We start from the raw sequence: 12195 nt of genomic DNA on the forward strand, positions 1-12195 counted from the left end.
CTGTGAAACGCAATCCCTATGCTAAGTGTACTTGTGTGTGGTACTTCCGGAAACACTTCCCTAAGCATAGGGCAGGGTGGTCAGGGCAGTCAGGACAGAAATAGCGGGTGTCACGCCTTATTCCACTACTGCTACAGACACAACATTTTTTTCAGGGTGGCGGTCGGTTTGAGGTACCAGCAACGACACTTGGGAAATGTCGCTCGTGTAGACGGCTCACTACACTGGTGGATGGGGCCACGGAACCTCCTAGATACAGGAGGTTCTCAATGATCTCTTCCTGAAATTTGAGGAAGGATCCTGTTCTCCCAGCCTTACTGTAGAGAACAAAACTATTATATACAGCCAATTGAATTAAATATACAGACACCTTCTTATACCAGCGTCTGGTTCTGCGAGAAAGTAGATAAGGAGCCAACATCTGGTCATTGAAGTCCACCCCTCCCATGAGCGAATTATAGTCGTGGACACAGAGGGGCCATTCAATGACACTGGTTGCTCGTTCAATTTGGATTGTCGTGTCTGCGTGAATGGAGGAGAGCATGTAAACATCACGCTTGTCTCTCCATTTCACCGCAAGCAGTTCTTGGTTACACAAGGCAGCCCTCTCCCCCCTTGCAAGACGGGTGGTAACGAGCCGTTGGGGGAAGCCCCGGCGACTAGGTCGCGCGGTGCCACAGCAGCCAATCTGTTCTAGGAACAAATGCCTGAAGAGGGGCACACTTGTGTAGAAATTGTCCACATAAAGATGGTACCCCTTGCCAAATAAGGGTGACACCAAGTCCCAGACTGTCTTCCCATTGCTCCCCGGGTAGTCAGGGCAACCGACCGGCTCCAGGGTCTGATCTTTACCCTCATAGATCTGAAATTTGTGGGCATAGCCTGTGGCCCTTTCACAGAGCTTATACAATTTGACCCCATACCGGGCGCGCTTGCGTGGGATGTATTGTTTGAAGCCAAGGCGCCCGGTAAAATGTATAAGGGACTCGTCTACGCAGATGTTTTGCTCAGGGGTATACAAATCTGCAAATTTGGTGTTGAAGTGGTCTATGAGGGGCCAAATTTTGTGGAGCCGGTCAAAAGCTGGGTGGCCTCTGGGACGAGAGGTGCTGTTGTAGCTAAAGTGCAGGAAACGCAGGATGGTCTCAAATCGTGTCCTGGACATGGCAGCAGAGAACATGGGCATGTGATGAATTGGGTTCGTGGACCAATATGACCGCATTTCGTGCATTTTAGTTAAGCCCATGTTGAGGAGAACGCCCAGAAAAATTTTACATTTGGAAACTTGGACGGGTTTCCACCAGAAAGACTGGGCATAATAGCTTCCCGGGTTGGCGGCCCTAAATTCAGTGGCATATCGGTTTGTTTCGGCCACGACTAAGTCCAAGAGCTCCGCAGTCAAGAACAGCTAAAAAAAAAAACAGTGCCAAACCGATCTGAGCTGTCTCAACCCGAACTCCAGACTGGGCGGTGAAAGGGGGAACTATTGGTGCGGCTGAAGTTGGAGGCTGCCAATCAGGGTTTGCCAGCACCTCAGGGATTCTAGTGGGTCTACGGGCCTGTCTGTGCGGTGGCTGCGACGGGGGAACTAATGCACGTGCCACCGTACCAGCTTCAACTGCCCTTCTGGTGCTCACCACTTCACTATGTTGTACAGCAGTGCTGGTACTAGGGCCAGGATGGGCTGCGCTGCTGGTGTATGCCTCACCACGTAATCCGACAGCACCAGCCCCACTCTGCTGCCCTTGAAGCGGATCCTGCGCAACCTGTGGTCTAGCATAACGGGGCCGGGTACGCCTGGTGCTATCGGGGACCTCAACCTCCTCGTCCGAACTTTGGGTCAGACTGCCACTGCTTTCTACAGATTCATATTCTGACCCGCTGGATTCGTCAGATGAGGGTTCCCATTCCTCATCCGACTGGGTCAGAATCCTGTAGGCCTCTTCAGAAGAATAATTATTTGCCATTTGGACTACTAAATTTAGGGGGTATTCCCTGAGACTACCCAAGAAAAAAAGCAAGCCTGTCTTACAAATGGGAGGCTAGCGAAGTACCGGAAGCCGCTGCGATTGATAAAAAATATCAAAACTGATTATTTATTTTTTTATCGCCGCAGCGCTTGTAATTTTTTATCACTGCGGCGGGGCAGGCGTGGGTGAACGCACGTGTGGGCCGACCGATAAGACCCGATCGGGCAAACACTGCGTTTTGGGTGGAGGGCGAACTAAGGTGACACTAATACTATTATAGATCTGACTGTGATCAGTTCTGATCACTTCCAGATACTATAAAAGTACAAATGCTGATTAGCGATACGCTAATCAGCGAATAAGGGACTGCGGTGCGGTGGGCTGGGCGCTAACCGACGCTAACTTCCTAACCAAGGGGCCTAAACTATCCTAAAACCTAACAGTCAATACTAGTGAAAAAAAAAAAGTGGCAGTTTACACTGATCACTTTTTTCCCTTTTCACTAGGTGATTGACAGGGGTGATCAAGGGGTGATGGGGGATGATCTGGGGCTAAGTGTACTGTTTGTGTGTACTCACTGTGATGTCTGCGCCTCTGCTGGAACCAACCGACGAAAAGGACCAGCAGAGGAGCAGAGAAGCCATTTAACACATTATATTTTGAAATATAATGTGTTAACTGGCTTCTGATTCTTTTTTTTTTTTTTAAATCATCAGCCTGCCAGCAACTATCATTGGCTGGCAGGCTGATGACGAACTTGTCCTTTAACTTTTGCCGGCACGCGATGCGCATGCGCGGGCCAGCTCTGCCCGAAATCTTGCGTCTCGCGATATGATGCTCCGGCGCGTCCAGGAGGAATAACGGGGCCGCCGCAAAGACGCAATCCTGCGTACGACGGTCCTGTAGTGGTTAAGTTTTACACAATAAGTATTTTTGAAACTCAAATAATTATGTTTTAGTGTCTCCATGTTCTGAGAGCTATAGTTTTTTTTTTTTTTATTGTTTGAGGGATTTTCTTATGTAGGGGCTCATTTTTTGCGGGATGAGGTTTTATTGATTATAATTTTGTGGGACAAAAGCCTTTTTGATTGCTTGGTACTTTTTGTGATGTAAGGTGACAAAAATGGCTTTTTTTTACACCGTTTTTACTTATTTATCTTTATGGTGTTTATTGGACAGGGTGGATCATGTGATATATTTATAAAGGTGGTCATTACGGATGCGGTGATACCTAATGTGTGTGGTTTTTTTATTATAAAATAAGGGGAAAGGGGCGTTTTTTTTCCTTTTTTTCCTTAAAAACTTTTTTATTTTATTCAAAACACTTTCTTTTCTTTTTTTACTTTTATTTCTTTATTTTATTTCTGACTTTCACTTTTGGGGTCTGATCCCCTCTGCAATGCATTACAATACATCTGTATTGTAATGCATTGCCTGTTAGTGTATAACTCTGTGAAATCCACTAACAGGTTGCCTAGGAGACGGGCCTGAGGCTGGATCTCCTGGGCATCCGTAGAAGGCAAGTCTTGATGCCGTGCAAGGCATCAGGCTGCCTTCTCACACATCGGGTCCTCGCCACAGCAGTGCGGGGACTCGATGTACTCCCTTACCCAACACAAACCCCTTCTAAGTCGTGGTCAGCCTGGACCGTGGCATAGAAGTGGTTAATCCGTCGCCATCACCTTTTACAGCGATGCTGGCAGATACAGCAGGGGCAGGGCTATCAGGGACTGCCGAACCTCTGCAGTGATCGGGCGCGCACCGCTCAGGTGCCTGCCAGATCATCATGACATACTGTTACGTCAAAATGTGAGAAGTCCCTGACTTCCATTACGTAATATTACATCACATGTCGGGAAGGGGTTAAATGACAAAATCCAAACTTGCCATTTTGCTTTTACTGTTAAATAATCTGTGTGTACCAAATCCCTGACTTTTTATTTATAGGCCTCCATAATAAAATGTCTGAGAAATGGAAGAGGGCAAAACGAAAGACCCATGCCTCGTCCTCCCAGAATCAGAATGTATGTAGTACCAGCAGTATCAGTACCTGCAAGTATCTCCTGTCTGGCAGTTTTTCTCCACGGTGCTGGAAAACAAAAGCAATGCCCTGTGCAAGATCTGCCAGATTACAATAAGCCATGGGAGTGACAGCGGTGTCTGCCAGCTACCACAACAAGAGATTCCTCCTTCTCCCGGTCTCCTTTGTGGCAGCCAGGCGGCATCCACGTGCAGTACTGTGTCCAAGTCATCATCAGTTACTGCTTCTCCTGCTCAGACTATGCCTCCTCCTATTCTGTCCCACCATCAGCCATAGATAATGGAATGTGTGGCCAAGAAACAACTCTACTTGCACAAGTTGCTGGTGGTGCAGTCTCTGTGGTATCACTTTGTGGGCTCTGTTGCCTTTAGGGGGCTAATGGCATGTGCTCAGCCTCACTAGAAGTTATATACAGTAGCTGGCGTTTAAAAAAAAAAAAAAGCCATCCCTGCTTTGTACTCTCAAGTGGCGGTGAATGTAGGCCACTCCTTGCAATTCTAGCTGTGCAGCAAGGTGCACACAATGGACACCTGGAGCAACGGTTACGGACTGGAACAGTTCATGCCTTTCACAGCCCATTGAATGAATGTTTTTTGCAGCGAGGCAGCACTGTAGCCAGAAGGCCAGGTCCTATTGACACGTCCACGTTTGTGCTGACACCAGGCACTTATCGGCCTCCTCCATGGATATCCTCCTGTCCCAAACAGAAGCAGGGCAGAACATCGCTCCCTCTCCCCCTTCTTCCTATCATGTGAAGCGTTGCCATGCTGTTTTAGAGCTGATCTCCCTGGGTGATAGTAGCCACATAGCCAAATACTTTCTAAAGTGCATCAAGCAGCAAACAACCGCGCTGGCTGTCTCCTCACCTAACTCCAACTGGGCAAGGTGGTCAGAGACAATTGCAGGAACCTTGTGGGAGAAATAACACATGCTCCCTGAATGATGCATGCGATAAATCTAGTTGTGCAGCGTTTGTTAAAAAAAGTACAGTGGCTTTTGGAAGGTAGTAATAATAGTAATAATAATCATATAATATAATCGTAATCAGTTTGCACTTCTCCTGTGTTCTGTCCTGTCCTTTTACGATAAGCAGTGTGTTCTAGTGGTGACAGATAATCAGTCCTCACCTCTCCTGTGTTCTCCGCTGTCCCTTATACTATGTACAGTGATAAGCAGGGTGTTCTAGTGGTGATAGATAATCAGTTCTCACCTCTCCTGTGTTCTCCCCTGTCCCTTATACTAGGTACAGTATCTTAATGCCTGCAGTCATCCTAAAACTTCTACACAGAACAGGAAGACAGCATTAAAGGGTTTGTTCAGGAATAAGTAACTTTTCACACGTGTCCGCAGCCTCTACTATGGAAAGAGTCATACGTACCTGCTACCCTCAGCTCTGGTTATGTGTGCCAGCTCCTGTGTGCCCATCTTCCAGTAAATGTTGTTTGCTTCCTCGCCGGCACAGGCATGGTCACCTGCTTTACTGCAGCCAATGACTGGCTTTAGTGGTGATGTGTCTCTTGTGGACATGTTACCCCTGAATCCAGTCACTGGCTGCAGCAGAGCAGATGATTATGTCCATTCCTAGGAGGTAAACAAGCCATGGACCGAAAGAACTTTGGCTTACCGGCTTCACAGTCCTGGTGTGCCCAGCAAGGGCAACAGGTGCACAAACAATGTAATGTTATATACAAACAATGTAATGTTAGGGATGGGATATAAGGGCGACTCTCCCTGCATTGTAAACTGGTTGGAATAATGAAGCAATCAGATTGGATTTATACAGGAGACCTGCAGATATTTGGGTCAGATAACTCCTGCTGTCCGGTCATTTTTGGTCATCTTTTCAGGTTATATAAAGTCTTCCACACGACTTCTCCAACCGTCTGATGACTTCTACAATATTTCTTTCACAGCTTGTGAATCCGGGTGAAGATCTGAACAATATTAATCCTACAGAGACCTATGTGAGGGGTGATGAGCAGAGTACAGAGGACATTCCTACAGATAACCATCCAGGTGAGTAGTGACCACTAAGTAACGCAGAGAGGTCTCTAAGATTCTGCTTCTACAAATAATAAAAAAATAGATATATTGTGCAATGTGGGAATAATGATATTACAATTATTATTATTATTATTATTGATGAGTATATATATTACAGTGCAGTTACTATACAGAGGTCTTCTCGTGTCTCTCCAGTCCCGGTCTTTGCTCTGGACCCTCCAGGTCTCTCTCTCTCCATTCTTTAGATAATTGACAGTACAGTACCTTTGATGCTAATGGCCCGTTGCCCAGATAGACAGTACTCGCTCACTGGCTTTGAGAGGACAAGTATAGGCACTAATTACCAGGAAGTTGCTGAGAACAGGATACCAATACAACATATGGCTTACATTATTTTCCTAAAAATTCTTAAAAATCTGTATTTCTTACACGTGTATTAAAAAATTCACCTACACGCCTTGACATGCTATCAATGGAGTTATTAACCCCTGAGTGACCACCCATATGCCTTTTTAATGCAGTCACTAAGGGGCCTTAGGATGGGCCGCCGCTTTTTACAGCGCCCAGTCTAAGCGCTGCACTGGTCCCCCTTGCAGCGGGGAGTGGGGGTCCGGCTCTAACAGCCCAGACTGGCATGAGTGCTGATCTGGGCTGTTTAACACTTTACATGCCACGGGCAGTGGCGCCTGCCCCATGTAAAGTGCTGACCGAGGGAGCGGACTCCCTCTGTCTCCCATTGGCACCCCGTAAATGCCGATGTGTGTGAAGGCTGGCTGGGGTCTCATGTAGGCCCCTGGCTGGGGTCTTGTGTAGGCCCCAGACCAGGCTTAAGTAATTTCCTCTCTGGCGCAGCCTGCTGGTCAATGTCAGAATAGGAGTTTGTGATCACAATTTATTAAACGTTTCAAAGACCCAAAAGTACTTTTAAGGACTATTGTGTGTGGTGGCAGCAATTTAATCTTGCAAAGTAGTCACATTTCTTTTTTTCCATACTTTGCGATTTTTTTTATTTTTTTTTCTATAGAGGGTGTCTGCAGTGGCTTGTGACATCTGTTCAGCAATACCTTCTGTGTGTCAGGGGCAGAGATAGGAAGAATATTATTGAAAACAATTTTATTTTTTCCATAATTTATCCACATTTTTCCTATAAATTTTTCCTATAAATGGTCCATGCAGTGAATTGTCACATCTGTGCTGCAATAGCGCGTGTGTGTGTGAGGCAGTGAGGTGGCAAAAGGTAGAAGGCGGCCACCACCGAACAGGCCCGCCACTGTTCCACGGAGCACCTACTTGCGTAAATTTCCTTGCTAAGGGGTAGGTGTTCGGCAGTATGGCGCTTTTTTGAGGAAAGTACAGACGACAAAAGAATAGTAGTTTGCAACCTGTGCCACACCAAAATGAGCCGGAGTGTGAACACTAGCAACCTCACCTGCATGATCCGCCACATGTCATCAAAGCACCCTAATAGGTGGGCCGAACGCCTGGGTCCACAATCTGTGTCTGCGGGTCACACCACTGCCTCCTCTTCCCCTGTGTTACATGCTGGCCAATCCCCTGTCAAAGACGCAGGCCCGGATGCCTCCTGCCCTGCACCTGGACATTCGCAAGCACCATCAGCAACCACATCCACAAATGTCATTATCCCAGGCATTTGAACGCAAGCGCAAATACCCAGCCACCCACCCACAGGCCATAGCACTAAATGCGCAGCTTTCCAAATGACTGGCCCTGGAAATGTTGCCATTTAGGCTTGTGGACACTGAGGCCTTCCGCAGCCTGATGGCGGCGGCCGTCACTCGTTACGCAGTCCCCAGCCGCCACTATTTTTCAAGGTGTGCCATGCCAGCCTTGCACCAACATGTGTCCCTTAACATCACACGTGACCTGACCAACGCAGTTACTGGGAAGGTCCACTTAACACTTAAAGGGGTATTCCCATCACAATGATCACTGTTAAATCTGTTAATGATTTGACAGTGATCATTTTTGTAAATACATTTAATTACCCAATTCCCACCCTTTTTGAGAAAATAAGTCCCCTCTTACCTGATCGTTGTCTTTCGACTCCGCTGGTTATGGCCTCCTCTCTTGTCGAATCCCGCCAGGCCGCACTTGCACAGAAGACTGTAGATTTTCTCCCGGCCGAGCCGTGCAATGTCCTGAACGCGCACACAGCCGCGCATGCGCCATGATGACTTCTTCCTGGCCAGTATAGTACAGAGTCGCGCACGCCAGCTCTGTACTATACAGGCAAGGAATAAGTCACCATGGCGCATGCGCAGCGGCGTGCGCGTTCAGGACATTGCGCGGCCCAGCCGGGAGAAAATCTTCAGTCTTCTGCGCAAGTGCCGCCCGGCCGGCAGAAGAATCCAGGAAGTGAAGGTCGCGCTCAAGCAAGGTAAGTATGAAAAGGGAAGATGGGAGTACAATTTTAATTTTTTCCTTGGTTTTGTGTGTATTATTGTCATTATGTAATAGTGGTATACTATTCGGACAACATAGTTCCCAGCAGCGCCCATCGAGTCCAAGATGCATCCATACATCCTCCCCATGCTATTACAGAACCATTTCAGTGGTGTTACCAACAATTTCTGACATTTTCTTATGAACCAGGCACCCTCCCCTCTTCAGAGCAGGGGGTACCTGGTTTAATGCTCGGGTTCTCCCATTGACTTCCATTATACTCGGGGAATTAACTACAGGTATTGTGTGGGGCACTAAGGAGGGATTCGTCGCCTCTTGTCAAGCACTAGGAAAGCTTTAATTTATATATCTTTTAAATGACTGACTGGGGTGGGGGTTGCAGGGAAGTTGCTGAAGGTGGGAACCAGCGTTTTCTAGTTATGCCCCTCGGTCTACTATTAGATTGTGGTCTGTTTGTCCACCACTGTTTTAGTCAATTGATATTCTAATTGTGTGCCATGTCTTGTACTTTGTGTGGATTTTTTATATGGCAAAATGATACAACTTCAATACAATTTTACTGTTATTCATCAATAATAAAATGTGTTTTATTCTTGGCAGATGACTGTATCAGGAACTTAGAGAAACATCTGGTATCTTCAGATTTTGAAGTAGATGATTGTGGTATCACACGAGATACATTTGAAGAGCATGCCAATATGCAAGATATACGCTCATCCAATCACAGCAACAATGCTTCATTTAATTCTTTTAAACAGCTCCGATCTTCTTATTTATCAAAGACTGTAACACAGAATAAAAGTCACAGAAGAGGTGCTAAACATCAAACAGCTCACGTAAAAGAGAAGACATTTTCATGTTCAGAATGTGGGAAATGTTTTAACCAGAAATCAGACCTTGTTATACATCAGAGAATTCACACAGGGGAGAAGCCATTTTCATGTTCAAAATGTGGGAAATGTTTTAACCGTAAACAACATCTTGTTATACATCAGAGAATTCACACAGGGGAGAAGCCATTTTCATGTTTAGAATGTGGGAAATGTTTTAACCGTAAATCATATCTTGTTATACATCAGAGAATTCACACAGGAGAGAAGCCATTTTCATGTTCAGAATGTGGGAAATGTTTTAAGATGAAATCAGAATTTGTAATACATCAGCGAAATCACACAGGGGAGAAGCCATTTTCATGTTTAGAATGTGGGAATTGTTTTAACCGTAAATCATATCTTGTTATTCATCAGAGAATTCACACAGGAGAGAAGCCATTGTCATGTTCAGAATGTGGGAAATCTTTTAACCGTAAACAATATCTTGTTATACATCAGAGAATTCACACAGGGGAGAAGCCATTTTCATGTTCAGAATGTGGGAAAAGTTTTAACTGTAAACAATATCTTGTTATGCATCAGAGAATTCACACAGGAAAGAAGCCATTTTCATGTTCAGAATGTGGGAAATGTTTTAAGTTGAAATCAGAATTTGTTATACATCAGAGAAATCACACAGGGGAGAAGCCATTTTCTTGTTCAGAATGTGGGAATTGTTTTAGCAGTAAATCAGGTCTTTATAGTCATCAGAAAATTCACACAGGGGAGAAGCCATTTTCATGTTCAGAATGTGGGAAATGTTTTAACCGTAAACAATATCTTGTTATACATCAGAGAATTCACACAGGGGAGAAGCCATTTTCATGTTCAGAATGTGGGAAATGTTTTAAGTTGAAATCAGAATTTGTTATACATCAGAGAAATCACACAGGGGAGAAGCCATTTTCATGTTCAGAATGTGGGAAATGTTTTAACAGTAAATCAGATCTTGTTATACATCAGAGAATTCACACAAGGGAGAAGCCATTTTCCTGTTCAAAATGTGGGAAATGTTTTAACCGTAAACAATATCTTGTTATACATCAGAGAATTCACACAGGGGAGAAGCCATTTTCATGTTCAGAATGTGGGAAATGTTTTACCAGTAAATCAGGTCTTGATAGACATCAGAAAATTCACACAAAGGAGAAGCCATTTTCATGTTCAGAATGTGGGAAATGTTTTAACTGTAAATCACATCTTATTAAACATCAGAAAATTCACACAAGGGAGAAGCCATTTTCGTGTTCAGAATGTGATATGTGTTTCAACCATAAATCATCTCTTGTTAATCATCAAAAAACCCACATATAAGAGAAGCCATCTTTATGCTTAGCCCGTTAGTGACCTCCCTTATGTGTTTTATGGTGGTCACTAACTAGCTTTATTCCTTTAGATACTCCTTTTTACAGGAAGATAAAACAGCGCCTTGCTTTCAGTTACCAGAGGTAGCTGAGGGCTTGGAGCAATGATTGGGACCACTGTGGGAGCTCCCCAAACAAACATAGTCTCTTGTATTGAATAAATATTGGTAATCAAAGGACAGATCTAGTTAAAAGTAAAACTAAGTTTTTTTTTTTTTAAATATAAATATCTCTTCTAAACATGTTTGGTGAGAGAATAAAATAAAATCAAAACAGTATTCCACCCTGTCTGTGATCTGTATGGGGACCCTCCATTCCTGTAAAACTGCAAATACAGGGGCCTATATGTGAAAGTCCAAAAAATAGAGCTGGATTCCCAAAAGAGCTGGGGTCCAGACATGGGGTCGGAAAAAAGAGGCGTCATTCACACTTGTAAATGGCCAGTTCTTTGCAGTCAAGTGGAATGACCGATAGGATGTAACATAGTTTATAAGGTTGAAAAAAGACATCTGTCCATCCAGTTGAGCCTGTTATCCTGCAAGTTGATCCAGAGGAAGGCAAAAAAAAAAAAAACCCTGTGAGGTAGAAGCTAATTTTCCCCACTTCAGGGGGAAAACATTTGTTCCAGACTCCAATCAGGCAATCAGAATAACTCCCTGGATCAACGACCCCTCTCTAGTAGTTATAGTCTGTAATATTATTACACTCCAGAAATACATCCAGGCCCCTCTTGAACTCTTTTAGTGAACTCACTATCACCACCTCCTCAGGCAGAGAGTTCCATAGTCTCACCGCTCTTACCGTAAACAATCCTCTTCTATGTTTGTTTACAAACCTTCTATACTCCTGATGCAGAGGATGTCCCCTAGTCACAATCCTGGGGATAAAAAGATGATGGGAGAGATCTCTGTACTGATCCCTGATATATTTATATATAGTTATTAGATCTCCCCTCAGTCATCTTTTTTTCTAAAGTGAATAACCCTAATTTTGATCTTTCTGGTTACTGTAGTCCATTCATTCCAGTTATTACTTTAGTTGCCCTCCTCTGAGCCCTCTTCAGCTCTGCTATGTCTGCCTTGTTCACAGAAACACAGAACTGTACACAGTCCTCCATATGTGGTCTGGCTAGTGACTTGTAAAGTGGCAGGACTATGTTCATATGGGCACTTATGCCCCTTTTGATGCAACCCATTCTCTAATTGCCCTTGGCCGCAGCTGCCTGACACTGGTTTCTACAGGTTAGTTTGCTGTTCACTAAAATGAGATGTCAGTGTTACTCAGTGTTTAACCATTTAGTATGTACTGCTGACTTGCATTATTCCTCATCTGCCACTTCTCTGCCCAAGCCCCCAATCTATCCAGATCCCTCTGTAGTAGTATACTGTCCTCTTTCATTTTAATTACTTTACACAGTTTAGTGTCATCTGCAAAAACTGATATTTTACTTTGAAAGCCTTCTACAAGATCATTAATAAATAAATATATTGAAGAGAATAGGGCCCAATACTGACCCCTGA

General features: G+C 44.6%; 1 pseudogene; it reads left to right on the plus strand.

The window, feature by feature from the left end:
• Window positions 1-11579, plus strand: part of LOC122940393 — a 459251-nt pseudogene extending 447672 nt beyond the window's left edge.
• The last annotated feature ends 616 nt before the right edge of the window (window positions 11580-12195 follow it).

This window comes from Bufo gargarizans, chromosome 6 (genome assembly GCF_014858855.1).
Source record: "Bufo gargarizans isolate SCDJY-AF-19 chromosome 6, ASM1485885v1, whole genome shotgun sequence".
NCBI classification, from domain to species: Eukaryota; Metazoa; Chordata; class Amphibia; order Anura; family Bufonidae; genus Bufo; species Bufo gargarizans.